A 14,585-nucleotide genomic window follows, 5' to 3' on the forward strand; every position below is an offset into this window, starting at 1 on the left:
CGATGCATTAACTTTACCTCGTTTCTTGTTTCTTGACATATCAACAAATAAGAGATAAAGAGTGTGCATGCTTTTAATGACTTGAGATATCAAACACGACATGCAGTGGTTAGTTCATTTCATGCAATACTATTAATTAGCAAATGAACATTAACGTTTCTCGTTTTCTCCTCCTCCTTGGTCACGGTGCACAGCCTAAGATGACTTACTCACCTAGATGGATGGAGTAGTGCATGTGACATGCACTAACATTTCATTACTTAAATTTATGAGCAAAATTTGACACAGATTACAATGGGGACCAATAAACCAGGACGGAGGTAGTAGTTATGGGATTACTAACCTAGAAGCCTAAAAGAACTGGCCCCTGGTACTCCTACTAGTAGTAGTACTCAAGTTGGAATTCCAATTGCACGACACAACTTGTTAGGCAAAAAATTCGATACAGGGTGTAGGAAGCGGTTTGGAAATTTGCATGCCTTTCCAACTAGTGAGATACTCCGTACAAAGTACGACGGAGAAATAACCACAGAGAAGGAAGCTAAAAGTAAACAATCAAACGAGCATTTTTGCATTTGTTTTGCATTGAATCGTTTCACAAGCTTGACTAGTGCTGTTTTTCCACTTTTACAAAAAAAACCGCATTGTAATGTGAAAACGTGCATTTGCACGTACATAAGTAATAGTAGTACTCCCTCTGTCTAGGTGTATAAGTCTTCCCTCCTTCTTGGTCACGGCGCACAACCAAAGATGACTTATTGACCTGGACGGAGGGAGTAGCACAGTCTGCAAGCATATATCGAGAGAGACGCGTAGAGCGATTGTACATAGTAAAGTTTGTGCTATATGCACGTACTTGCAAAATGCGTACGAATACACTAGGTTTCCAAACTTTCCCTTTTACATACTTAATTAAGGACGCTAAAAATTCCTGAACGTTCGGGATTTATCATTTGCGTCCCAAAACAAATGAGATCGCCTTACGAAACAAAAATTATACTCCTCCTAAAAGCCACGGCGCTCGCAGGAGCGCTTGCGGCGCGCCATGAGTGCCCTGGTACGCGGCCGTTTCCCAGCGCGCCGACACAATGCCTCTTCCTCAGCCTCGCAACTCGCGAGGTACTGATTGGCGGCTTGCCGGCGGGCGAGCGCGATCTCACCGGTGTGGTGATCCGATGCCAAAAGGTACTCCTCCTTGCTGGAAGCGTGCACCGGGTCCACGTACCGCTAAGCGTAATGAGGCGCTTGGGCCCGACCGCATTCAGGGCGTCGGCACGGGCGTCCTCTGCCACCCTCACAGCCCTCGTACGAGCCTTCTGCCAAAGAGCCAATTGCCTGACTCTCTCGGACGCGACATAGGGCTCCCAGGCAGCTTGTTCCGTGGTGCGCTTCTCTTCCTCGGCCTTCTTCTCTGCCTCTATTTTCGCGCGCTTTGCTGGAGGCAAAGCCTCCCACAAGGCGACATCCATTTCTTTCCAAATCTCCTCAAGGCTGGGGGGCTCGATGGGTGGCGCGGCGTTCTCCTCGTAGCAGGGAGTCGACGCGTCCTCCGACGCTGGTGCTGGCGAGATTGGGAACGCCGACGCGTCTACCTCGACGCGTCGCGGCGAGGAGTGGAAGGCCGACGCGTCCTCCTCGACTAGTGGCGACGAGTAACAGAACATCGATGCGTCGCGTCGCAGCGAGGAGGGGAACACCGACGCGTCCTCCTCGACTAGTGGCGGTGAGGAACGGAACGACGACGCTTCGCGTAGCGGCGAGGAGCGGAACACCGACGCGTCCTCCTCTACTAGTGGCGGCGAGGAACGGAACAGTGACGGGTGACCGTCCGCGCGGTGCAGCGAGGGGCTCCTAGGGCTTCGGAGGGGAGATGCCATGGTGGTCGACATGAGAGGGAGGGGGAGGAGATAGCGATGAACATGAACGTGAGGGGGAGGAGAAAGCGATGTCGTGGGAGGCGCAGTATTTATAGCGAGCAATGGCGCACCTACATAAGATATGGACTGAGCTGCACTGACTTAACTGTAGGTCTAGTTGCGTCACTGACATGTGGGCTAGACCCCTGTTGGGCCCATATGTCAGTGACTCAATGCACCTGCAGTTAAGTAACAACTACGTGGGCATATTTGTTGGAGTAAATTACGGGGGAGGGAAGGGGTGGAAATATTGTTGGTCACAACGGATTGGACGAGCGTGGGGGAAGGAGAGTCATGCATGCAGATTTTTTCACACGGGGTGGAGTGGTGGGACCGCCGGAGTGAGAAGGAGAGTTTGGCAGGAATATTGTTTCCACACATAGAGAGGAAAAGATTTGGAGACGAACGGGCTTCCTGCAGGTATGGGGAACGGTGCATAATAAGTCATCTTGCATGCCGGGCTAGGTATAGTCTCAAGTCATTAAAAACATACACGCCCCACACAAGTTCATATTTCAAGGTGCACTAAATTATTGCATGTGATGATTAAGGCTGGCCATAATGGTGTTATCTTAGCTGGTATCATGCACACGGGAATAGCAAACATGCTGATGTGGCAAAGAATTAAAGAAGAGAGAGGGGTTAGAGTAACTAGTGTTCATGCATGCATTGGTAAACACATTTTTTTGTGAAGAACGACAACATTAGTTGAGTACTTTTGCAGACTTCAAAAACTATTCCACCGCCTCTACTATCTTGCTAAGAGTAGGTGAAAATTTTGAATCGAGCCCTTTAAACTAGAAGGGAGGTAGTGGTACTCTAATAGCTAACCTTGTTGTGATGACAAGATAGGACATGGCACGCACCTAGAAGGAGGAACTAGTCTGCATTGTGCATTTAAGTTTTGTCTGAAGTCAATGTACCTCTACTTTCACCAGACTTATAGAAAAATGTACTATCAACATTCACAATGTCAAATCAATATTTTTACACTCATTATAAACGTACTTCTTATACTCATTATAATCAGTATTGTATATATTGATATTTTTAGTATAAATTTGGTCGTGGGATTTCATTGATGCCTGTCAAAGCGTGGAGGAAGCGGAGCTTAGGGCTTGCATTGCCAGTCTCTACATAGGTATTTCTCTTCATAGTCCTGTAATTTTAGAGACTGATTGCACTTTTGTGGTAGCGTCTCTTGCATCGGGGGACTATGACAGGTCTGCTATGCGTGACCTGAAGATGAAAGCGTTGAGCATCTCGAAGTTGATCAACAATCTTCAATTGTCAAAGATTAGCCGTTCGGCCGATAAGGTGGCACACTTAATCGCTAAGTATAGCTTTGACAATAGATTAGATGGTATTCTTGTAAATAACGTACCGCCCTGTCTGGTGAATCATGCATGCGGAGTAGGCAAAAAAAATTGCTCATTTATAGCCGGTCGAACTCTCAAAGGGCGCGACCGCGCAAGGGAGGCGAAGGTCGTGGGAGACACAATGGTTGATGGAATTAAGTTAAGTTACATCCACGCACCGGCATGGCGTGCAAACAGGCAGAAGCTATACCGTCAGGCCTACGATATGGGTCTAGTAGACATGACATTAGTGGGTCCCGCATAGTTCTCAGGAACTCTTTGAGGGCTTGCAGCTGTTTATCCATCGGGCAAGCCAGCAATCCCATGCCATTCGCACGCCCTACTCGTCCCCGTCTTCTACCTTACAACAATTCGCTCCCAGTCGTCCCGTCCTTTCACATTAGTTTGCTCCCAGTTTTTTTTGTGGGGTACAACAGTTCAACTTCTCCTAACCCTCCTCCAAAATCCATGGCCTCCCAAATCTCCATGGTCAGCACTTAGTACCAGGTTAGAGCCATCACCGGCAATGAGTTAATCATCATCTACACATGTGGATCCCCAACGGTGAAAGCATGCCTTGCTCGTTTCCTACGCATGTTCAACAGTTCAACGGATGAGTGGGTCGCTGGGCTAGATGTTGAGTACACCACAGTCCTGGGACGAGAGAAGGATCTAAAGGACGAAGAGAGGAAGAAGCCCGCCGTGATCCAGGTTTGCGTACATAACGTTTGCTTGGTCTACCACATATGCCATGCCGACGTTGAGTGCCAGGATTTTAAGAACTTCCTCAAGGACAACAAAGTGAAATTCGTTACTGTAGGCTTTAAGAACGACAGGGATGTCCTGCGTCGGATAGGTCTCGTTATAGGCCAGCCCTTTGATCTCCAGAAGGCAAGCCTGGTGTCCTCCTCTCAACCTTCAATGCTGACCCTGGCAGCAGCCATGATTGATCCTTCGTACGCTAAACTGAAGAAACCTCATCACGAGTTTCATCATGCATGGGAGTCGAAGACATTAGATGAAGTTCACATCCTGCACACAGCAATGGATGCCTACCTTTTTTAAATATCTACAAGGGTTGGATGAAGAAGGAGAGCCTAGTGTCTGCTTCAAGCAAAGAAGCGTCGGCGAAGAGGAAGAGGAAGAAGGATGAAGACGTGGACTCGGACTCCGAGTAGGTTGCAGTGCCGCCGCTCATGCTGGTTCTACTGCAGTGTCAAGCGGACTAGTTGCTTAGTTTATTTTCAAGGGTGTGTTGTGCTGAGGCCCCAACAGAACTATGTTTATGTTCTTTCTCGTTATTTGAACTCTTTAGTACGTACAATATTACTAGTACTATGTCTTACTACTGTTCTTCTTGCAGCTGGTACTACTGCTCGTATCTTCGTGTTCCTACTGTTCTTAATACGTTCGTACTAGTAGTATAATTTGGGTCAGTCGATTTGTGAAAGAAGTTTGACGGAGCGAAGGAAGAATACGGCAGAAGAGGTGGAAGAAGCCCTTCTAGCCATCCATGTTGCATCAAACGGCTGACAAGAGTCGACTGACCCAAATTGCTCCTTCAGATTGTAGGATCCATGTGGCATTCAAGGTCTCGAAGGTAGATTCCGCATCCGCACCCGGTTTGCAGGCTCGACGCACGCGCGACCGGCTTCCGCCGCGACATCCACCATGCGCGCCTCCTCGGCTTGGGCGGAGACGACAATGACACGCTAGTTCCTCCTCGCCGGCGTGCTGGAGCACGTGCTCGTCCTCTTCTTCATACGCTGCATGCATAGACGCGTCTCCACCAGCTGCTCTCGTACTTGGCAGTGCGATGACATCGCGAGGAGGGACTGCAGACCATGTGAGCGGGCGAGCCTTCGGCTTCATGTCACAGGTATGGCGGCGATAGGGCGGTGATGGGCGAGAAATTGTTGCCCGGAGCATATTGATGAATGCGCGCGTGGGAGCTTACTTTAGTTTTATATAAGGTTGGTCAAACTTAAAAGAAAACCGTACTAGTACACATAAACATTAGACTTAGGCAGCGCTCCTTTTATTAGTTAGTACCATAGCTACGATACGGAATCCTATGCAAGCGCGTGAACCGCGGCCGCGCGGTCAATCGAACAGTGCGTCACCGTGTCGTGCTCGAAGCACATCCACCGAACCTTTTTGTGTGTGTGAAAACAATCCTCGAATATTACTCAACTTTTTTTCCTGGGAAAGTTCTTGACGTTGCAATATTTCCATATATTTCAATTTAGCTCCAGTTCGTGCTTATTTGGATTTGGACGTTTTAGGTGCGCCCTAGTTTTTTTAATACTGATTTTGTGTGTGTCACTGAGAGACAACGTGTGTATGTGTCCATATGTGTGTTGTGGCGGAAGGGCAATGTGGAGATGGTGTGTGTGTGATACAGACATAGAGAGGTGTGAATGTGCAAATGATCATGCATGAGTGAGACATAGACAGATGCCGATACGTTGTGTATACATGAGAGAACAGTCTTCTAGTTTACTTGTGTGTGTGTGTGTGTGTGAGAGAGAGAGAGAGAGAGAGAGAGAGAGAGATGTGCATCCGTAACACAACAACCATCTCTCTCGATTCGTCCATCCCTCGCACGATCGCATGCAACACATGCATCAACGCACACATTTTGACACCCTCACCCGGCCCCTGCCCACCTCAAGGCATGCACAATCTCTTCGTGAATACCCATTTCTCTCCATAGGTTTGTTTTCTCTCAATATCTGACACACACACACACACACACACACACACACACACAGAGAGAGAGAGAGAGACGCAGCCCAACACACAGACACCCTTCCCCGAGCACACAATTCATCCCCATCCAAGGTTATACGGCGACCACTCTCGCTTGTGCTTCTTTGCACCCCAACATGCACAACACCTCAATCTTCAAAGAGGGCATCGAGTAGATCGAAGACGGCGACCACACCACGCTAGAGAATGCAGGGTCATTTGGAAGCAGGGTGATGTGACGACGGCTGACTGACTCCTCCCCCCACCCTCTCTATTTATCTCTTGCATAAAATTACCAATCCCTCTCTCCCCCGCACAAAATTGTCAATCCCTCAACCCACGAGATCCTTCCCCTCTCGTCCATGTTTTTCCAGCTCTCTCATCAAACATGTTGTCTCTTCTCCTTCCACGTATATAGAATCCGAATGCACACGCATCTCACGTATATTACATGTCTCCATCTTTCTCACCGACCTAACTTCTTCCTCTCTCTTTATCTCTCTATCTCTCTCTCTCTCTCTCTCTCTCTCTCTCTCTCTCTGTCTTGTTAGGTTTGTCTCCTACTCTCTCGTCCACATACATAAAATCTTTCCCGCCCTATCTGCTCCATCTTCAAAAGATCTCTCTGCACGTGTCATTCACACATTGGGATATGTCAAAATGTTGCTTCTATAATGGCTGATGTAGAGTTATGGTTGTTTTTGTTGCATCCTACAAAGTAATGACTATGAAATGCATTTAAATTCTCATTTGACTGGGATTATGTGAGTTTGAGCATGTTGTGAAGTACTATAGACCTTGTATACATCTTGGGATTCGACAATGATTGTAACTATTGAATTGTATAGACCATTACATTCGTAGTCAATAGACTAATATATTTATTTCACAATTTCAACAAATGATTAGTTCACTACAAACTAAGAAAACAAATGTGTACTCCCTCCATTTTTATTTAAGTCTGTGTATTAGCATTGGTCAAAGTCAAGTTTTGTAAACTCTCAGAAAGCTTATATCAAAAAATATTAACATATACAATAACAAATAAATACCATTAGATTCATTATTGAATGTACTTTCACATCATACATATTTTTTATGGTAAATGTTTAGATTTTTCTATAAACTTGGTCAAACTTTAGGAAGTTTGACTTTGGTCAAACCTAATATGCAGAGTTTACTACTACTACTCGCTAGTTGCTTAGCCGAATCACTCAACACACCACACGGGGAGTCCAGTGTCACAAAATTTTGAGGTCGGCGGGAAAATCTCCCGCGACCCTGATTCGAGCAGTGGGAAGTTACCATCATAGCCTTCGGAACAGGCCTACGGATGACGCTTGGTAGGGGGCTGTTTTGGTAACTTCAGGTTCACCCTACCCAGCTAACCCCACCCAAACACCCAGAGTAGTACACCTAAATACTCCCCATTTTCTATCCCCACTGCAAAATAGACTTCTCCACGGCACCGCAGCCTTCGTGCTCCTCCCCCTTTACATCGGCGCACTCATCCACCACAGCGCATCTGCCTCATCGACAACCTCGTACGCCGCACTGGAGCCGGTCCACCGTCGTCGTCGTACACAGAACCTCTTCCCCGACATCATCTTCCATGGTCTCAGATCTGCTTCCCGGAAGCCGACGCCAAGCGCAGAAGTACCACCGTCGTGGACAATGAACTGACTCCCTTTACCGACCATGACTCACAGAGGCCGCCGCGACCATCGTTCTCCTCCTCGATTGGTAATGTGTCTATTGAATCACTTAGCAGTACATGTGCAGTTCCAATTTTGTTCATACCTACCCTTCAAATTTCCTGGGTGCTATTGTTCCTGTAAAAGTAATTGCTTATAGCCTCCATTGTCCAACAGAATATCAGCTTGTAATTGTGTGTCACTCCTGTATCGCGTTGTGCTTGGGTAGGTTTTTCATCTGCAACCAGTAGTGTGGCAAATGATGGAAAGGTTTTTAGAACTAGCAAGATGCCCATGCGTTGCACGCATCAAGATGCATTTGTATGAGTATTTTATCTTGTGGGAGAAAAGGATGAACGAGGGAAGCCCTTATTTGCAAATCTGGAGAGGGGTATGGGTATCTTTTTGCAAAATTCCCATTTGTTTCCTTCCTATCTGTCAGATATAAATCGGACAGCCTATATTGCAAGAAAAAAAGTATAGAGAAAAAAAGTAGACAGTAGAGAAGTAGAGATAAATATTAAATATTAAGTATAAAATAAATATAACAGTAGAGAAGAGAGTAGAAATAGCAGAGACGTCGGGAAAGGATCGCGCGCGCGCGGGAAAAAGCTGCCGGGCGTGCGCTAGTTTTGGCGCGCGGCGTCCGGCGCGCTTTATAAAATCCAACACCCTCCCACCGCTCTATGCCTTGCCACCGCTCTCTCCCCGCTCTGTGCCTCGCCACTGCTCTCTCCCTGCTCTTTTTCGCCTCGCCGCTACCGCGCCACCATGCCGCCGTGTCGTCGGGAAACTTGGGGATGCCGTGGCATCCCCGTGCGCCCCTCCGGCGGCTTCTCCGCCGAGATCCGGTTCCGCGGGATGCGCCTCGGCCTCGGCAATTTCGACACCGCCAACGGGGCTGCCCGCGCGTACGACGCAGCAGCATGGCGCCTCCGGTGGCCTCATATAACATTGAACTTCCCCAACATGCCGACGCGGGAGCGGGCACAGGAGCTCGCGCCTCTTCCGCGGCTTAGCACCGATGAGGATCGTCGCGACAACCGGAGGTGGGAGCACCATCTCGGGATCACCGTGATGGACGAGGAAGCCATGGCGCTATGGTGCCAACACTTCCCGTAGGACATCATCAACGAGCGCGAGTTCTACACGCAAAGGAGGGCAGAGAGGGATAAGAGGAGGGCGGAGCGAGCCGCCTATCGCGAGGACAAGCGTAGGCGAAAAGCGGACGCTCAATTCAACATGAGGCTAGGAGCAGTGTCGCCCTGGGAATTCGACGATGATCGGTATCTTCACGCATACAGTCAGACGTCGGAGGAGGACATCACCAAGGAGGAGTCGGACGACGAGGAGTAGTTGAATTATCTTTTTTTATCTATCTATGCTGATAACTATCCTCTACTCTCTAGTCTCAACTTCTCGATCTCAGCACTATAAACACTTTTTTAATGCGCCATGCGTTGCAATTCTGTTGGAGATGCTCTAACATGGCAGACGAGTGCTTTAATGTTGCCCACAAGATGCGCGAGTATTACTAGTAGTATATTTTTCTTGCGACGTTGAGATTTTAAAACCACGAATGCGAACATGCAGAGGAGCAATGAAGACCAAACACGGGATATTCAGGACATCTTCAAGGAGCGTGGCAAGTTGAAGAGGAGCTGCACCGAACCTGTAAAACGAGCTTTGGTAAGTGACACCCTTTCAATTACTTTCATTTAGCCTCGTGTTCTTCGATGTGTATATGTTGTAGTTTCTATTTCTCTTAAGCGTGGTGTTCTTCGATGTGTAATAAGAAGAGTCTTAATCGTCCTAATGCTTTCGTTTTTAGCTTGATGTAGGAAGTGGGTGTTCTCACCTTGTAGTCTATTTTTATATTTTTTTCCTTTTGAATTCACTTCTCCAAGTTTTGTTTATCTGGCTTCTACTAAATGGATCTAGGTTGCTCTGAGTATTGATCTAAAAAAGAAGTAACTTCATGTCAGGATGCAGTTCCTGCGAGGAGGGAAGTATGGTCAACCTCGAGATCATGTCTCCAAAATGAGGATGGATTACACACAAGGTGCCAGTTCCCTAATGATGCTGGATTAGACACAAGGTGCAAATTCCCAAATGATGCTGGATTACACACAAGCTAGGTGGAGTCGTCAGCTGTTCGTGTCCTCGTGGCATTAGTAAAGGCTGAAAGAAAGCATGCAGCAGCCTTTGAGAATGTAACTGAGTTCCTGAAGAAGCGAAAAGAGCAATCAGATGCTCTCTTCACCCAAGCCAAAGAAGAGATGGAAGAAGCCAGAAATAAGCTAGCAGAGGCAGGCTAGGCTAGGCGTCTCCTGCTATCTAAAACTGTTGTAAATACAAAATTTCCTTCATAATAGCTAGGTTCAAATGTTTATCCAGTCAGCATGCCTGTTGTGATGTCCGTGCATCTACTGATGTGGCACAAAATGTTTTTTTTCGGGTCATGTAATAACAGCAATTACTTTCCAAATAATAACAGACGAAGCATTGGACATGGTATAATTCACGCGCAAGCCCGGCATTCCAAGTTCAACTTCCACATCAAACTCATGTTCAGTGATATCTGCACATTCATACATAATGTCCACAACCATGATTCACTTCAAAGCCAAAAAAATGTGAGGAGAGTTATAAATAAAGAAAAACCTCTACTAGTTCTTGCTACCAGTGTGAGCACAACAAGTCAACACCATGCGTAAATTAATTATATTTTAGTCATTTTTTGTGTTCTAAAATGCCTGCCGGCTTGCGGAAGGATCTGTTGTCGGCACAAGCATCGATACAATGAAGGCAGGCGGGGTAGTCTTAAGCTGGTTGCACGCGGCGAGGAGGCGTTCTCAGCCGGGACTCCAGCGAGTGCGGCCCTCTTGGCCGGCGCACCGGTTCAATGCCTGCGCTATGAGAGGTCGCCTCCGTGTCAAAGCAATCACTCCCTCCAGTCCTTTTTTGTTTGGGTATAACAAAATCTCGTTTTCCATTCACATTTTACAAGTAAAATTCGTGGATAAACTTTGACCCAAAGTACGATGGGCACTAGTAAACCAGAATGGAGGTAGTAGTTTTTTTTAATCAAAGAAGAGTTTCCCCTTCCGGTTTTCATTACCGAAAACCAGGATCTAAATCTAAACCATAGTATTTGCCCTAGAACTACCAGGTTCAACATCTTGCAACATAAACCCATACAACCATACGCCAAGGAGGTACGTAGTACTACGAATTCCATTTTCGCACCATACCAATTGTTCTAAAAACTAGTTACTACTTATAACACGCCATTGAAAATCGGAACTCTTAACCCCGCTAAAAATGATATTTTAAACGTGGCTACTCGATCTGTGGCTACTGGCGAGCCACCGCGCTCCAAGTCGTTCACCCGTGGTCCCGACCATCAACTCCTACGGAGCAAATTATCACGCGAGCTAACTATTCCTACAAAGGTGCCCCACCACGTACCCGGTACCCGCGAATGCAGCAATCGTGCACCTAGGATTTTAGGGTTTATTTGTTAACTTCGCCTTTACGTAAATCTCTTGTGTGCGAGACAACGAGAGGCCGACTGCGTGCGTGCGCCTCTTCTCTTTGTATATGTACTCCACCGTTTGTCTGGTGTCCAAAAAGTTATAATAACTACTAGCAATGTGCCAATGCGTTGCCACACGATCAAAGTAGATTAATACATATTCATCGATTTGATAGAAAAAAAAGTCTAGTTTTGAGATATGTATATCAGTAAAAATATGTTATGTTTCACTCAAAATATATTCCTTTGGCAATTTTGATGAGATAAGGGAGGAATGTTGTTGATTTCAAGATTCGAGAAGTGGTATATGTCTGATATCTACTCTTACTAGCAAGATGCCTGTGCATTGCACGGAACATCAAGATCTTGTGGGAGAAAAGGATGAACAAGGGAAGGCCTTATCTGCAAATGTGGTGAAGAGTGCGGGTAAATTGCCATAGTTTCCTTCCTATCCATCAGATATAAATCCGACAACCTACATTGCAGGATGGCAGGCCCACCATCATCAACAACTCTATTTTTTATCCCTACTCTTATAGAAAGCATAGTCGGTGATGATCGTGTGCCTGCCGTCCTGCAATAGAGGCCGTCCAATCTATATCTGACGGATAGGAAGGAAACTATGGCAATTTTGCAAAAATATACCCACACCCATCTCCGCATTTGCAAATAAGGCCTTCCCTATTTCATCCTTTTCCCTCACAAGATAAACTACTCATATAAATGCATCTTGATGTTCCATGCAACGCATGGGCATCTTGCTAGTTGTTGCAAAAAGCCCATGTGTGTGTGAGAGAGAGAGAGGGAGAGTGGAGGAGGACGGAGTGCATGTGTGACAAAAACACAAGGAGTGTGTGTGCGATAGGTATCAACTTAAAATGAGGCGATAGTGTGTGTGTGCACGATCGAGAGGGCGTGTCTCAAGAAGGGAAGAAAAATCTACATAGATACAAGGAGCGGGAGAGAGACATGTATGCGATAGTGAAAGGACGAGTGTGCGGGTGTATAAACCTATCTAGAGGCTAGCTAGTCGATAAATGTTTGTGAGAGAAATACGAGTCGGGGTGCGAAAGCGAGAGTTTTGTGTGTGCGAGAGAGAGGGTAGTCGGGAAGGGGAGTGGAAGCAGGAGTTGTGTGTGTGTCTGAGAGAGAGAGAGGGGGGGGGTTGTCTGATCGGTAAACAAAGGAATAATGTCAGTCTGGGATGGAGACGAAAAGGAGACCGCAACAAATGTTGTGTCTAGAGGAGAGAGAGAGTAATTTTAGTGGTATGGGTCATATGTAGAAACATATAGGGTGTGTGAGAGAATCCCATAGAGAGAAAGACAAAGTGAAAGACGAGTGGAGACTGTGTGTGTGGCGGTGAAAAAGAAAGCTTAGGTACCGAGTGATACCAGAGAACAGTAGAGACGTGAGAGATAATGAAAACCGGGTAATGTTTAATGATAGGGAGAGTGTGACGCTTCTCAAGGGAGACGTCAAGACCATGTTTGCGAGGATAGGAGAAACATGAAGTGATCGTGCGGGTGAGCTGGAGAAAAGAGAGTGATAGCTACCTGAAGCAGCATGCATGCGAGAGAGGTGCGCATGAAAGGAGTGAACATAAAAGGGATTCAAATATTTGAGTTCGAGATGATGATACATGTAATCCATACTCGAACCAAAATTGATCTATCAAACATTCATACTCATATGAATTCATGCACATCTATGTTATTTAATATGTAGATATTACTGATCCATACATTTTATTAGAGCATAATTTGGTTAATTTTTTTCGAATTCAACCTTAAGATTTTGAGATCGTTGTATTTGTAAATCATATTATACATATAAAGAAGCATAATTCTTTGTTGTGCTTTTGAAAGTATATATATAAAAAAATGATGTATATAGAATGTAATTCCAATTGAAAATGAATCCCGCCCGAGAAAATAGCATAAAAATGGGACTCGAATTGAGTTGGCATGGTAAACGTGCACTGTGCAAAATTTGAACGAAGCAGGGAAAGTCGCAGTAACCGCCCGAAACCAAAATCTGCGAGATGGAAATTACTACTACCTATCCCTGCCACGCAAAGCCTATCTGCTGGATTTCTATAGGTTTCGATAGGGGTAGGTTTGTAATTTCACCCAAATGTGACGTACCCGCCTCTCACCCGGATTTATACACGATGGGCGCCAAAACACAGTGTGTCCTCGGCCAAAATCGACTCCCTCCCCAATTCATATTCATACACGGTGGGCGCCAAAAACAAACTCTCGTCGGCAAATATTCGGTGCATGCGAGATTACCGTCCTATCCCCAACTGACTAATGTTGTTGTGATGTAGTAGAAATTTGAAACGGGGGCTAAGTTTGTAAATTTCCTCGCATTTGAGACAAGCGCGCCCTGAATACATGGTTCCCCCTTCCTCTCTACCTCCCTTTTCCCCATTTGTACTCCGTGGGCGCCAAAACACCCTCTCCACCCCACCCTCCTCCGTCTGCCGCCGTTCGCCACCCCATCCACCGCCGTCCTCCTCCACCATGCCGGAGCTGATACCCCGACGCCGCCGTCCATTACAAGAGATCGACCTCTCTCATCCACGGCTTCGGACTGGGATCCTTGCATCCCGTCCTCTCACTTCACCCCCGTTGTCGTCCACCATGCCGGTGCCGCTCCTACGACCGTCTTGTCTACTGTGCCCCGCCACCACCGTCTACCCTCCTAGATCTGGTTCCACGCTGCCGACAGCCATCGCTACCGCAGCGCCGTCAAATTCTCAGCAGATGCGTACATGGCGCCGCACCAGAGGCGGTACTCTTTCGTATCTGCTCAACTTATTTATCACAGCAAGAAAATAGATCACCACTGCTTTACTCTAATTTCTTGTCTTGGTTGCGAAGTTGCCTTTGTCCGGTTTGCACCTTCAGATCCGCCATGGCATGCTCAACACTATACTCCCAATGCTTATAGTTTTCCCCTTTTATATTCCACACTAGTTAAATCATAGTAGACTAAAATTTTCAGAGCTCGCCGGAGTTCGCCGGTGCGAATGAAGGGGCTCGGGTGGTTGTGGGGCCTCGCCGAACAAAGAAAACTCGATGCGGGTGGGGGTTGGGGCGGGGGTGGGGGGTGGGGGTGGCGGAGGAACACAGGTGGTGGGGGCCGGTGGTTCGGCCGGCGGCCCGTGCGGTGTTCTGTGTGGGAAGAATCAGAGACAAGGAAGAAGATGGGTTAGGAGACGTAGGATCTTCATCCAACCACCTGAAATGGTCGAGAGATAGCTGGGAGTTGCATTCTTAATGCGCTCTGGTTCATCATGTGTGGGCACTGCGCAACCAAC

This window comes from Triticum dicoccoides, chromosome 7B (genome assembly GCF_002162155.2).
Source record: "Triticum dicoccoides isolate Atlit2015 ecotype Zavitan chromosome 7B, WEW_v2.0, whole genome shotgun sequence".
NCBI classification, from domain to species: Eukaryota; Viridiplantae; Streptophyta; class Magnoliopsida; order Poales; family Poaceae; genus Triticum; species Triticum dicoccoides.